Here is a 16,084-nt window from a genome sequence, read left to right as displayed (position 1 = left end):
GGGGAAATTAGGAGATTGTAGTGGAGTTAGAATGTGGATGATGCGCAGCATAGCATACATGGCAGACTCTCTAGCTGGGTATTGATTTCAGTGCAACTATAACCAATATAGTCTTATCTAGAATCAGCTTTTAAACCAATCAATAACAGTTAATTAATTATGTATTGATTACCAGATATCGTCTGCCCTATCTTGTGACATTGACAGTGATATAGGGCAAACTTTAAATATAAGCACCTTTTGAGTGACAATATCCCTTCTCCTTTGATAAAATTGAATACAACTCTGAGAAACCTTTGAGTGACAGTACAATATTCCGCTGTCTCTTGTGGCTTACACCCTAGATGGAGCAGGAGATCTCTAGGTTTCAGCGCAAGATGACTGACCTGGAGTCAGTTCTGCACCAAAAGGATGTGGAGCTTAAGGCCTCTGAGACCCAGAGGACCATCCTGGAGCAGGACCTGGCCACCTACATCACAGAGTGCAGCGTGAGTACCTTATTATAGTGCATGATCTCAAAATATGTCAGTGTGTTGGTTTCTTATCTACATCTATACATACAGTACATCAGAGTTCAGTGTGACTACCTTATAGCGTGTATACTGTTACATCAATGTTGCAGTAAAATACATGTTGAGGTGATTTATTTTAATGTATTGTGATTGAATTACAATGTGACACGTGTGCATGTGTTTTGTGTGGTTTTTTTGTGCATGCATGTATGTGTGTGTGATATATGCATTTGAACAGAGCTTAAAGCGCAGCCTGGAGGCAGCCCGTGTGGAGGTGTCTCAGGAGGATGACAAGGCTCTGCAGCTGCTGCATGACATCAGAGAGCAGAGCAACAAGATGCAGGAGATCAAGGAACAGGTAGAATTATACTCCCCTACGGTGAACATCATGCTTACTAAACTCACACCAAGGGTCGTATGCATCAAGCATCTCAGAGTATGAGTTCTGATCTAGGATCAGACCCCTCTGTCCATCCATCTTAGCCTATCCGTATGACGTAAAAGGCTAGACGGATCCTAAATCAGCACCTACTCTGAGACACTTGATACATACGGCACCAAACCTACTAACTAACCCTCTACCTTTGAGTTGTAACACAAACTAAGGTTGTGTCCAAAACTCAAGACATCTCCCCTTGTTAGATGTTCTTCTAAAGGAAACGCCATTTTGTAGACGTGCCCAAATCCAGAACAAATAAAATTCACTCTAGTAAGAACCAATGATGTATATCTATGATCAGGACTCCTGAAATCACTGAATGGTTGATGAGAACCATTTTAGTTCATTGTGTAGCCTAGGCCTAGCCAGTCCAGTGTTACTCTTCTGCTCTTCCATCTCTGCCTCATATTATGCATTATAAGTTCATCATTGGAACATCCATCATACAGGAAACTCTTGCACATTTGCAATGCATATACACTTTAATGCAGTATATTGCATTCATTACCAATTCCTCTCACAACAGTATTTATCTTTCTTATAACTCAATTCTGTGACCCTTCAAACATAGACACAAGGACACACACACAATCCTTTGTAGAAACTAGCCTGGCGTAGCTCTGCAGTCTATCTCTCTGGTCTGGTGTGAATCTCTGTGGTAGGACATCTAGGAGCCAGTGGATGATGCCCTCTGTGGCAGTAAGCAGTATGAGAGAGGGAGAGTTCCACACCCACCATAGGGATCAGGCTTAGCAGGGATCAGGCTTTTTGTCTGTGATTCATCATCATATACTGTCCAGCAGCAGAAAGGCTCATTCTACGGCTGTTAGTACAATAAGCCGTATAAACCCACTGTCTCAATGAGAAGCTAATTCTACAGCTGTTAGTACAAGCCGTTTAACCCCACCGTCTCAATGAGAGGCTCATTCTACGGCTGTTAGTACAACAAACCAGCCCTGGTCGGATATTATCAATTAGAAATGGGTTGGTGAATCATAAATGGAAAAGCGTACTTATTTTGACAATATATATATATATATATATTTTTTTTTTCACCTTTATTTAACCAGGTTGGCTAGTTGAGAACAAGTTCTCATTTGCAACTGCGACCAGGGCAAGATAAAGCGTAGCAATTTGACACATACAACAACACAGAGTTACACATGGAATAAACAAAACATACAGTCAATAATACAGTGAACAAAAGAAAACAAAAAGTCTAAATACAGTGATTGCAAATGAGGTAAGTTAAGGAAATAAATAGGCCATGGTGGCGAAGTAATTACAATATAGCAATTAAACACTGGAATGGTAGATGGGCAGAAGATGAATGTGCAGGGAGAGATACTGGGGTGCAAAGGAGCAAAATAAATAAATAAATAAATACCAGTATGGGGATGAGGTAGGTAGATGGGCTGTTTACAGATGGGCTATGTACAGGTGCAGTGATCTGTAAGCTGCTCTGACAGCTGGTGCTTAAAGCTAGTGAGGGAGATGTGAGTCTCCAGCTTCAGAGATTTTTGCAATTCGTTCCAGTCATGGGCAGCAGAGAACTGGAAGGAAAGACGACCAGATGAGGAATTGGCTTTGGGGGTGACCAGTGAGATATACCTGCTGGAGCGCGTGTTACGAGTGGGTGCTGCTATGGTGACCAGTGAGCTGAGATAAGGCAGGGCTTTACCTAGCAGAGACTTGTAGATAACCTGTAGCCAGTGGGTTTGACGATGAGTATGAAGCGAGGGCCAACCAACGAGAGCGTACAGGTCGCAATGGTGGGTAGTGTATGGGGCGTTGGTGACAAAACAGATGGCACTGTGATAGACTGCATCCAGTTTGTTGAGTAGAGTGTTGGAGGCTATTTTATAGATGACATCACCGAAGTCGAGGATCGGAAGGATGGTCAGTTTTACGAGAGTATGTTTGGCAGCATGAGTGAAGGATGCTTTGATGCAATATAGGAAGCCGATTCTAGATTTAATTTTGGATTGGAGATGCTTAATGTGAGTCTGGAAGGAGAGTTTACAGTCTAACCAGACACCCAGGTATTTGTAGTTGTCCACGTATTCTAAGTCAGAGCCGTCCAGTGATGCTGGACGGGCGAGCAGGTGCGGGCAGCGATCGACTGTAAAGCATGCATTTTATTTTTACTTGCGTTTAAGAGCAGTTGGAGGCCACGGAAGGAGAGTTGTATGGCATTGAAGCTCGTCTGGAGGTTAGTTGACACAGTGTCCAAGGAGGGGCCAGAAGTATACAGAATGGTGTTGTCTGCGTAGAGGTGGATCAGAGAATCACCAGCAGCAAGAGCAACATCATTGATGTATACAGAAAAGAGAGTCGGCCTGAGAATTGAACCCTGTGGCACACCCATAGAGACTGTCAGAGGTCCAGACAACAGGCCCTCCGATTTGACACACTGAACTCTATCAGAGAAGTAGTTGGTAAACCAGGCGAGGCAATCATTTGAAGGCTGTTGAGTCTGCCAATAAGAATGTTGTGATTGACAGAGTCGAAAGCCTGAGTCAAAAGCCTTGGCTTATAATGATTATAAGGAAGTGGTTTGCCATCCTGAAGGCTGGATGTCATTATAGCAGGGATCTCCAGCAGGTCGATCACAGGCCACCTATGAGTATCTCACCAAACAATTCTGAAAGTGTATGTATTTTTCGTGTGTTCCATCGCAAAATGTCATGAAAAAATATCACAAGTATAAGACACTTCAAGCTCCCGGCTACTATCCAGTCAATTCAACATTGGCATTAAAAAGTTAAAGGTACCACAGTCTCCCAAATAATTTCCAGCAACGTTGCCCCTGCATGTCTGTGGTGCGCGCATGTCTCATTCAATTCGTGAGAGAGAGATTTTTTTTCAGCCCTTTAAAATGGTTTTCCATTTCTGATTTAAGCATGGACATGGACTCAGAACATCCAATTGTATTGTTTCTCTATGAATAATAGTAATTGTGAGAGTGAAAAACTGAAAAAATCCCAAACCAGGAAAAACAGAATTCAGAAAAATACAAAGAGAGCCTATTTGAAAGCTAGGGTAAAATGTATGAGTAGCTCGCAATGTTTCATAATTTAAAATTAGCTCTCAGGCGTCACTGCACAGCTATTTTCAGGTTTCTCCAGAGACGTTTGATCGTGTTCAAGTCCGGGCTCTGGCTGGGCCACTCAAAGACATTCAGAGACTTGTCCCGAAGCCACTCCTGCGTTGTCTTGTCTGTGTGCTTAGGGTCGTTGTCCTGTTGGAAAGTGAACATTAGCCCCAGTCGGAGGTCCTGAGTGCTATGGAGAAGGTTTTCATCAAGGATCTCTCTGTACTTTGCTCTGTTCATCTTTCCCTCGATCCTGACTCGTCTCCCAGTCCCTACCGCTGAAAAACATCCCCACAGCATGATGCTGCAACCACCATGCTTCACAGTAGGGATGGTGCCAGGTTTTCTCCAGAAGTGACACTTGACATTCAGGCCAAAGACTTCAATCTTGGTTTCATCAGACCAGAGAATCTGGTTTCTCATGGTCAGAGTCTTTAGGTGCCTTTTGGCAAACTCCAAGCGGGCTGTAATGTGATTTTACTGAGGAGTGGCTTCTACTCTACCATAAAGGCCTGATTGGTTGAGTGCTGCAGAGATGGTTGTCCTTCTGGAACGTTCTCCCATTTCCACAGAGGAACTCTAAAGCTCTGTCAGAATGACCATCAGGTTCTTGGTCATCTCTCTGACCAAGGCACTTCTCCCCCGATTGCTCAGTTTGGCCAGGCAGCCAGCTCGAGGAAGAGTCTTGGTGGTTCCAAACTTCTTCCATTTAAGAATGATGGAGGCCACTGAGTTCTTGGGGACCTTCAATGCTTTAGAAATGTTTTGGTACCTTTCCCCAGATCTGTGCCTCGACACAATCCTGAATCGGAGCTCTACGGACAATTCCTTCGACCTCATGGCTTGGTTTTTGATCCGACATGCACTGTCAACTGTAGGACCTTATATAGACAGGTGTGTGCCTTTCCAAAATAATGTCCAATTAATTTAATTTACCACAGGTGGACTCCAATCAACTTGTAGAAATGTCTCACGGATGATCAATGGAAACCGGACAGTCTCATAGCAAAGGGTCTGAATATTTATGAAAACACGATTTGTTTTTATTTTTTATATATTAGCAAAAAAAACTGTTTTCGCTTTGTCATTATGGGTTATTGTGTTTGTAGATTTCAGAGTTTTTTATTTAATACATTTTAGCATAAGGCTGTAGTGAAACAAAATTAGGAAAAAGTAAAGGGGTCTGAATACTTTCCAAATGCACTGTATCAACAGTTTTGTAGTTCTCGAGATGTCCGATCCTGAGACCACATATTGAGTCTCTCGTGTCAGATACATTTCTACTTGGTCTCGGACAGTGAGGACTTGTAACCAGACCAGCGGAGTAAGTAACTCAATTATCAGCTTCCATTCAGAAAGTTGTGTGCTCACTATTAGTAAGGGGAGACGGGGAAATTGTTACAAAAGTCTTTAGATCTATTATAGACATGTTGGCGAACCTATTGGACATAGGCCTTCAGTGTGTGACCGGCTCTTGATGATAAAAGGACAGCAACCGTAATTCCAGAAATCATGTAGGAGAGTGCACTTTTTGTAAAACACAAAAGGGCTAGTGGCTATACACAGGTATATGCCCGATACACACTTTTTTTCAGTGGGCATTGCGTATACTCACTTCTTAATCCCTTCTGTTGTGTATCAAAGTAGTGTAGTGGAGGTATACGACATATTAATGATGTAGTATAATAGCGAAATCATGCACAAAGTGGCCTACACATTCGCAAAACACGTCAAATATATTCACATGCGCACAGCACACACAGCCTAGTTTCAGCATTATATTATCTGCAGGCAGCAAGAGCGTGTAGCTCTCAACTGGTTGTCACATGGAGCAGCTCACAGAAGAATGACATCGGTAGCTGGTTGGTATTTCTACTTATGATACACTACACAATCAAAAGTATGTGGACACCTGCTCGAAGAACATCTCATTCCAAAATCACGGGCATTAATATGGAGTTTGTCCCCTCTTTGCTGCTACAACAGCTTCCACTCTTCTGGGAAGGTTTTCCACTAGATGTTGGAACATTGTTGTGGGGACTTGCTTCCATTCAGGTACAAGAGCATTAGTGAGGTCGGGAAATTAGGCCTGGCTCGCAGTCAGCGTTCCAATTCATCCCATGGGGTTGAGGTCAGGGCTCTGTGCAGGCCAATCAAGTTCTTCCACACCAATCTCGACAAAACATTTCTGTATGGACCTCGCTTTGTGCACGGGGGCATTGTCATGCTGAAAGAGGAAAGGGCATTCCCCAAACTGTTGCCACAAAGTTAGAAGCACAGAATCGTCTAGAATGTAATTGTATGTTGTAGCGTTAAGATTTCCCTTCACTTGAACTAAGGGGTCTAGCCAAAACCATGAGAAACAGCCCCATACAATTATTCCTCCCCCACCAAACTTTACAGCTGGCATTACGCATTTGGGCAGGTAGCATTCTTCTGGCATCCGCCAAACCCAGATTTGACGTCGGACCGCCAGATTTTGAAGCATGATTCATCACTCCAGAGAATGCATTTCCACTGCTCCAGAGTCCAATGGCGGTGAGCTTTACACCACTCCAGGCGATGCTTGGCATTGCAAATGGTGAACTTAGGCTTGTGTGCGGCTGCTCAGCCATGGAAACCCATTTCATAAAGCTTCCGACGAACGGTTATTGTGCTGACATTGCTTCCAGAGGCAGTTTGGAACTTGGTAGTGAGTGTTGCAACCGAGGACAGATGATTTTTACGCGCTTCAGCACTCGGTGGTCCCGTTCTGTGAGCTTGTGTGCCCTACCACTTCATAGCTGAGCCGTTGCTGCTCCTAGATGTTTCCACTTCACAATAACAGCACCTACAGTTGAGCTGTAGCAGGGTAGAAGGGTAGAGATTTGACTAACTGTCTTGTTGGAAAGGTGGCATCCTATGATGGTGCCACATTGAAAGTCACTGAGATCTTCAGTAAGACCATTCTACTGCCAATGTTTGCATATGGCGATTGCATGGCTGTGTGCTCAATTTTATACAGCTGCCAGCAACAGGTGTGACTGAAATAGCAGAATCCACTCATTTGAAGGGCTGTCCACATACTTTTGTCTAATGTAGTGTATCTACCAGTAAATGCTAACTAAGGCAACAATGGGTATGCAAACCAGGGTTTGAACAAGTTTGGTCCTTAGTCTTTGCGACGTGCAATTCAGTCATCATGACTGTTTGCATGCACATTTCTAAAGGCTTTCCGCAAAAACCTTCCCAATTAAATGTTGACTGCAATGTAGGCCTACCTGACAGAATTATATAATGCAGACTCTTATCAATGGGGAGGGCATTTGTTTTGCTCAATTGAATTAAAAGGCAACTACACCCTCCAAAAATATGTTTTCCCAGACCTCAAAAATGGTCTCCTGATGTGGTTCAAGCATTGTTGTGGACATCAGTGTGAAGATCTGGAAAAATCTATAAGAAAATATAGAATTTTTCACGCAGGGCTCCTTTCCTTCACACAGGACCCACTACAACACTGCATAGGGCCGATTTGAAAGACAGCAGTACATTCACTCGGACATAATAAGCCAGTAGGGCCCAATCATAAGAATACAAAACAACCATTAGGCAAAGCATTTCCCAATCGAAATGTACCACTATTACAACGCATTGCAAAAAACATTTCCCGTTTAACACACAAAGTAACCACTGATCTAAGGTTTAAATGCAACAATGTTTCACACAAGTTATTTTCAAAGAGATGGCTAACAACAGCAAGCGTGCTGCAATAAAAAAAACACAGTTCCATCCACCAGATGATTATCATTTGAAACTTAACTTCTTGTTGAAAGTTATTCTTGAAAAGGGAGAAGCTACAACATCCTCTTCAATAACACCTGCTGCAGCCACTGCAAACTAACCTACAACAAAAGCTAGCTAGAACTTGGGAAAAGAACTGCTCACGATCAGACAGTGACCGGTTGGCCTTTATGAAAACAGAAGTTTCCATTCATTTTTGTAAAAACCGTCCCACCATTACAAGTCAATGTGATTGGTTGATTCTTCTGATTCTTCTGTCACTCCAAAATGTTGCATTCTATCAAGCTTCTGCTGGCCTGCTCGGCAATGGCTGACTTAGCTTGCTAAATGTATCTCCCCAGAGACCACAAATGGAAAATCCTGATTGGATCTTTTTTTCTCTTCAGTGTTAACCTTTCTAACAAAAACTGAAAAGATTAAATCAGAACATAAATATATTATTTTATTCATCCTTAGAATTTCTATGAAAGTGTAGAAGGCTCTTATTGTTCCCCACTGTGTTTGGGTTAGTAAACATTTGTAGAGTGGCTCTGTTTGCCCTCAGCATGCATTTTTTTTCACCATTCTGAATGTTTAAAAGATCCATATGTTTTTCTGAAATATGAACACAGAAATAATGCACATTTTGAACTCTTCTTGTGGTAACGATTTGACAAAATTACAGTCATGGTCTTACAGCCATTGTCATTTTCTGGTCTCGGACCGCTAGTCTCCCTCCCGGTCTCGGTCTTGACTCGGTCTCACCCCCCTCTCCGGGTCTTGGTCTTGACTCGATTCGCTCCGGTCTTGATTAGGTCTCGCTTTAGGTGGTCTTGAACACAGCACTGTATATTATGTCTCTTCCTTTGCCTTCTGCTTCAGGAGTACCATGCCCAGCTGGAGGAAATGCAGGTCACTATCAGACAGCTGGAAGAGGACCTGTCGGCCGCCCGGCGCCGTAGTGACCTGTACGAGTCAGAGCTTCGAGAGTCCCGGAACACTAGCGAGGAACTCAAGAGGAAGGCTGTGGACTACCAGCAGAGAATCCAGAAGGTGTGTGTGTGTGTGTGTGTGTGTGTGTGTGTGTGTGTGTGTGTGTGTGTGTGTGTGTGTGTGTGTGTGTGTGTGTGTGTGTGTGTGTGTGTGTGTGTGTGTGTGTGTGTGTGTGTGTGTGTGTGTGTGTGTGTGTGTGTGTGTGTGTGTGTGAAACTGAGTAGGCCAGGAGAGGAGGTTTTTCCTGTGTTGCCACTGAAAGTAATCTACAGTTGTTGTGAACTGTGAATGCTAACATGTCTGCATGTCTCCTCAAGGCGAAGGAGCAAGGGAAGACCGAGGTAGAGGAGCTTCTTTGCAAACTGGAGAAGGTATGTCCTAATGTCATGTCCATGGATGAACTGTATTGCTGAGGAGATAATAGACAATGTGCTCACCCATACTCTTCAAAATGGTTGGGTTCTGAATCCTCGTTTTGTAAAGTCCATAGGGAATGAAATGTACAAATGTATGTATTGCCTTGCACTGATGCGTTTTGGCCTCCGTCTTCTTCAGCATGCAGAGATTGGGTCCCATTATTAATAGATCAATTTCACACATTGACATTAGTCAGCTAATATTTCATACTGTTTTTCAGACCAATGCTGAACAGCAAGTGAAAATCCAGGAACTCCAAGACAAACTTTCAAAGGTACATTTTCTATTGTTTTCTTCTGACGAGACACACTATGGGAATTGCTTGAACTGATAATTAGAAATGTTGTTAGATATTTGCCAAAAAAGGTTGACCTATCCCTTTAATGGACCCAATTTAATAGTTAGTCATCAGCTGTCATCACTGTGGTCCAATAGGTACAAAGTGCTGAATAGTTTTGATGTAATGAGTCATTGACATTCACAATTGACACCAGTTGTGATTTTAAAAAAACTATTCTTGGCTAAAGGCTCCCGAGTGACACTGCATCTCGGTGCTAGAGGCGTCCCTACAGACCCTGGTTTGATCCCGGGTTGTATCACAACCGGCCGTGATCGGGTGTCCCATAGGGCGGCGCACATTTGGCCCAGCGTCGTCCGGGTTAGGGGAGGGTTTGGCCGGGGTAGGCCGATATTGTAAAATAAGAATTTGTTCTTAACTGACTTGCCTAGTTAAATAAAGATTAAATCCAAAAATCATGACCTTTGCTCGCTCTGTGTTGGAAAACTTGACATTAAAAAGTAATGAAGCTTAAGGGGCTTTGTTGTCTCCACACGCCGTTTCATTTGACCCTTGACCCCCAGGCAGTGAAAGCCAGCACAGAAGCCACAGAGCTGTTGCAGAACATCCGTCAGGCTAAAGAACGTCTGGAGCGGGAGCTGGAGCGCCTGCGAAGCAAGGCCGACCCCAGCGACACCCTCCGACGACGTCTCAGAGAGACCGAGGTACAGACTAGACAGTCATATTTGCGATTGTTTGTTTTATTGTTTGCATTGTAAAATCCATGTATTTCAGTGTCGTTGACTGTCCTGTGGGTATTATTAAGAACTTGAACGTTGTGTGTCCTGCAGGAGGGTAAGAGGACCCTGGAGAACCAGGTGAAGCGTCTGGAGATGGTGGAGCGGAGGGAGAACAAGCTGAAGGACGATATCCAGACCAAATCCCAGCAGATCCAGCAGATGGCTGATAAGATCCTGGTGAGAGATGAGGGATAAAGTTCCTCTTAATACGCTGACTCCCCTCCAGTCCTCTATCCCTCTCTTCCTTACCCCCTTATCCCAGAACACAGGATAGAGTGGGCACATACACACACACACAGTCGTATACATATGCACAGTCGGATGCACCCCCCCCCCCACACACACACACACACACACACAGGGAATACCCTGCTTGCTGCCCCATGGCACGCATACACACACATTTCTTTCTCTTGGGATGTCCCGCCTGCTGTCACAAGCCACAACAGATCCGCCGCTCACACAGGGGACATCTTTCCTTACACATTCACGCTGGCTGGGCTGCACTCCAGCATGAAAGGCCACCACTACCACTGTGTCATGGACAAACAGCTCTTCCAAGCGAGTTTCTCTGTCATGGACTTAGTGACGGTGTGGATTGTGCTTTCATCATCCATACTGTGTTTCCTTTTAGGTTCATTTTGTAGTTTATTCTTGTTATATTGTGTACATTGTGGATATTCATGGTTGTGTGTGTTTGCTGGTACAGGAGCTGGAGGAGAACCTGAGGGAGACCCAGTCCACAGCCCAGCGGATGGAGACTCACCTGGTGCAGAAGGAGAAGCTCTACGAGGACAAAATTAAGGTAGAGTGGACTTTCAGTCATCCTTGCGACCTGCATGATGAGCAGGCTGTCTTTCTATATTGAAAAGTGTGGATAAGTCAGCTACCTGGTCACCTGGCTTTGTTGATCCCCTTCAACCAGGGGTCATGTTCAATACGGTAGACCGTGGCAAAACAATGTTTGCAACTGAAAAACAGAAATCTGTGTTCTTATTGGACATGGTCCGGTAGTACCGCCGCATTCACTGTTTCAGTTTTTCTCCCTGCTGAACACTACCCAGGTCCTTGAGGCCCAGATGAAGGTGGACATGGCAGACAAGGAGAGCTTGGAGTTCAAACGGGCCCACCACCAAGAAGAGGCCCGGGAGAAGTGCAAGCTCCTAAGTGAACAGAAAGCAGTAAGGACCATTTTCACAGAGATGTATATAAATAATACATTGTCAGAGAAAGAAGTAGAACTCAATGTCATTAATTCTGCTCCAACCTTATTTCTCCTGTTCAATTCAGTGATCAACCAGTGCTAAGAAACCAACATGAAACAAGGCGCTGCCGAAAAAGTTTTAACTAGCGAACTCTGCACTTTTTAACTGACTGCACTTTGAATCTAGTTATTTAAAAATGTTCTGCACAAAGCTGTGTTGATTGTCCATACAGTAGGTGCAAGACTGTGTAGTGCAACAGTGCTTGCATTTTGGAGAGGAAAATTCTGTGCAAAGTGAACATTAATGAATTCATTCGCTTGTGTGTAAGTCGGTCAGTCGCGAGACTGTAGATAAAAGTGGAGATGAGAACATTTAATGAAACGCATCATAAGCTGCATGTTATAGAACAGGAACAAGCCAATTTAAGTGAGCAGGCTGAATAAAAGGGGCCATGTAGGCAGGAGCCTCAGAGATCTCTGCTACAGCTTGTGATTGTTTGAGGACAGATTCTCTGACATGTTTATGGGCTAAGTTCTCTTTGTTTTCTTTGGCGCTACTCTCAATTTGTCAATGGGAATCTTGTGGAGGTTAAAGGCTGGGATAATTTAGAGTATTCTGTTACACCGGGTCACTCTGCAAAGTCCTGGATTAAGTCTGTAATCTCATTAATGTGATAGACTTGAGTTAGCTCCCGCTAATAGGACTTTGGACCAGGGCCAGACGACATTTGACATGGACAGAAAGGGACTCTGGCCTGCACCTAAATGTAGCTTTAGCCTATGTATTCTATTATTTTAGCGTTTCAATACGGCAGCTACAATCAGAGCCATATGTTTAATTTATATGGCTTTTATATTTAGTCCCAGTCTGAATATATGGGTCTGGCTACAATCTTCTACCAAACAGTTTCAAATGTCAGTGTTTTGATGGAAGTGATGAACAATGAACATGTTTTTTTGTGTGTGATGAAAGCGTTTGGCTTCATAAATAGATAGGATCACTTTGCATACACGTCTCAATTATTGTGATACAGTGCTGCCTTGTGACATTTTTCACACCCGCCCTGGCACAGTTCTCAATTTATGTTCCCTTAAATTGAAAGGTAGAAATGCATTAAATTTGTTTTTTATTTCACATATTATTTAAAATATTTACATCAAAGTGTGATGCACTTCCTTTTCCAGACTATCAACGCTATGGACTCCAAGATGAAGAATCTGGAACAACGGATCGCCGAGCTCTCCGAGGCCAGCAAGCTAGCCGCTAACAGTAGCATCTACACCCAGAAAAATTTGTGAGTATGGTAGCCTTCAACTGGGACTCCACACCCAACTAAACCCTCATGCCATCCCTTTAGAGAACCAAAGTTGCATATAATGCCAAATAAGTTTACTATTATCCCCCAAACAATGCATTTTGGGTTGAAACCTCAATGGTATCTCTCTCTCTCTCTCTCTCTCTCTCTCTCTCTCTCTCTCTCTCTCTCTCTCTCTCTCTCTCTCTGTGTGTGGCAGGAAAGCCCAGGAGGAGATGATCTCGGAGCTGAGGCAGCAGAAGTTCTATCTGGAGTCCCAGGCGGGGAAGCTGGAGGCCCAGAACGCCAAGCTGGAGGAGCACCTTGAGAAGATGAACCAGCAGGAGCTGAGCAAGAGGAGCCGTCTGCTGGAGATGGAGACCAGGCTCAGAGAGGTCAGAGTTGAAATGAATTGAATAAACTTCATTGATCCCCAGAGGGGAAATTTGATAAATGGGAGAGGATCCAGAGGAAAGGAGAAGGGGCCACTTGTATGGTGCAACAATAAGACTTTATTGGCTGGTTTCCTAGACACTGATTAAGCCTAGTCCTGGACTAAAAACCATGAAGATCTCCATTGAAAGTGATTTCTAGGCCAGGACCAGACTTAATCAGTGTCTGAGAAACCAGCCCTAAAGTGTTGACTTTGGCTGACATTTACACAAAGCTACTTGCATGCTGTTTCAAGTGATACATCACCTCAAGCAAATGTTATGTTCCAAAGAAACAATTAATACCTGATTAGACCCACACCCATGTATTATAAAAACCAAAGCAAAGCGATGACCCTTTAACCTCTGACTCTTTAACCTTTGGTGTTCTAGATGGGCCTGGAGCACGATGAGCAGAAGCTGGAGATCAAGCGTCAGGTGACGGAGCTGACATTGTCGTTGCAGGAGCGGGAGTCCCAGATCAGTGGGCTGCAAGCAGCACGCCATGCCCTGGAGAGCCAGCTGCAGCAGGCCAAGACAGAGCTGGAGGACACCACCGCCGAGGCAGAGGAGGAGATCACCGCCCTTAGGGTAGGAGAGGATATGAGAGGACGTTGGCAGGGCAACCAGACAAGTCAACCTGCACAGCCATACACGCACATACACAACCAACCTGCCTCATGTAAATCACACCAGAGGTCAAGAATAATAATACATAATAATATATGCCATTTAGCAGATGCTTTTATCCAAAGCGATTTAGTCATGTGTGAGTACGTTTCAGTCGCTGGTGGCCCCAGGAATCGAACCCATAATCCTTTTTGTTTTTTCAGGCTCACAGAGATGAAATCCAACGCAAGTTTGATGCCCTGAGAGACAGTTGCTCAGTAAGTCGAATTCCAACAAATTCTAAACGCAGGAAATGGTGTTATAGCATGTTGACTTTTTTGTGCGTTCAAGCAAAGCAATGAAACACTACTACATATTGAATTCTGTTCAGTTGTGTGTGTTTCCCCCCCCATCAGGTGATAACAGACCTAGAGGAGCAGCTGACCCAGCTGAGCCAGGAGAACGCCGAGCTGAACCGACAGAACTTTTACCTATCCAAGCAGCTGGATGAGGCCACGGATGAGACGGACGACCGCCTGCAGCTGGGGCAGGACGTGGACTGCCTCCGCCGCGAGGTGGCCGACCGAGAGATGCACCTCAACAACCAGAAACAGGTGACAGACGTTTGCTCATCATTTGTTCTCTCTAACTTCCTGAATGTTTGTTGAATGTTTGTGATACTACGTTCAATGACTGAAGAACAGATGTACCTGGGGCTGGGAGATATGGCCAAAATATCGTATCATGGTATTTTTCACATTTTTTTACAGTATTTTATGTTTTAGATTAACAAAAGTTCTAAATTGACTTTATGAGTAGTGCGTGACCCTAGGGTGGCAACACATATTCTAAGTGATTTCAATGGGTCTTTCTCCATTCTGACTGTTTTATACTGTTCACTTCAACTTCAACCTGAAATAATTTCCTGCATTTCCATACATTTCTGCATTTCCTGCACTCATTTGAGATCATTTCCACACTGCCACAATATGGGCAAAAATACTAGGCCTTATTTTTAAACAAATGTTGCAATTGCGATTTAGATCAAAACACTTGGGTGAACTTTTGGAATCATGGAAATATAATGTTTATTATAATTATATAGTTAGAATATAAATAATCGTGGGCACTTTGAATACAGTGTTGCTTGACATATGAATGAATGAAAATGCCATGGACACAGTTATTGTGATAGGGTAGGAACCAAAGTGATGTTCCGTATTAGCTAGCTACGTTTGCTCACGAACTAATATTGTAAGTATGGAACGCTTGTGGATATATAATAAGATCAAATTGGAAACAACTTTGTTGCATGTTTTTGACCATGCAGACTGATTGAAAGTGTCTCGTTGTCAAGCAACAACAAACACGCTCCTTGAGTGACAGGGGGTGGGACTCGGTCTCGAGAGAGAGCGAGAGCGAGAGCGAGAGCGAGAGAGAGAGTTTTAAATCATCTTTATTGGGTCTGGGGGCCCACCACACAATAAATACTCATACAAAACCATAGTTACACATCAATTAAAAACACAACTCCAATTCCTCCTCCACAGTAACTAAACACAACAGCCTCTGAATACACCATATACTCATAAACAGATCAATATTGTTGACAAGTTTATAATAGGCAAACTCAAGCCTTAGTCTCGCTGCCAACATTCCCTCCAGCATTCCCACCACATCCACAGACCCCTGTCCTCGAATACTGTTCTTTTGGGTCTTCCACATCGCTAATTTTGCTGCCCCTAACACAAAATTAAGCAACACAACTACACCCTTTTGACTGAACCTGTACTGTGGCCCGAATATCTACAGTTGGGAAGAGAAAACCTCTCCCAACACTGAGAACCAATTAGTAATCAGGTCAATCATCCCGACCAACCTGGGACACTGTAAAAACAGATGTACCAGAGTTTCAGACTCAGCACAGAATGGACACCCTTCCCCAACAGTAGGATCCAGGTGTACCAGATGCAGAATGGACACCCCTCCCCAACAGTAGGGTCCAGGTGTACCAGATGCATGTTGGTGGCTATAGCTCCATGTATTATCCTCCATTGGAGGTCAGCTGTCCTCTTATCAATAGGCAGTTTATATAATGATCGCCAACAGCCTTTGGGGAGGCACCTGGACCAAGCACACCCGCCCACCTCATCGATTTTACCCCTTCCAGGGAAGAGGCATGGGACACCTTTACACATATTCTGTACATGGCCTTCTTTCCCACCTCCTTGAACTCCCCCAGCTCCGGGGTATG

The 16,084-nt window shown here is 43.9% G+C and overlaps 1 pseudogene; it reads left to right on the top strand.

Annotated features, from left to right (window-relative positions):
* The window catches only part of LOC115141829 (citron Rho-interacting kinase-like), a 55,375-nt pseudogene that overhangs the window by 180 nt on the left and 39,111 nt on the right, over nt 1–16,084 (top strand).

Source organism: Oncorhynchus nerka, linkage group LG2 (genome assembly GCF_034236695.1).
Source record: "Oncorhynchus nerka isolate Pitt River linkage group LG2, Oner_Uvic_2.0, whole genome shotgun sequence".
NCBI lineage: Eukaryota > Metazoa > Chordata > Actinopteri > Salmoniformes > Salmonidae > Oncorhynchus > Oncorhynchus nerka.
The sequence above is the reverse complement of the archived record's forward strand: the minus strand, read 5'-3'. Positions and strand labels throughout refer to the sequence as shown.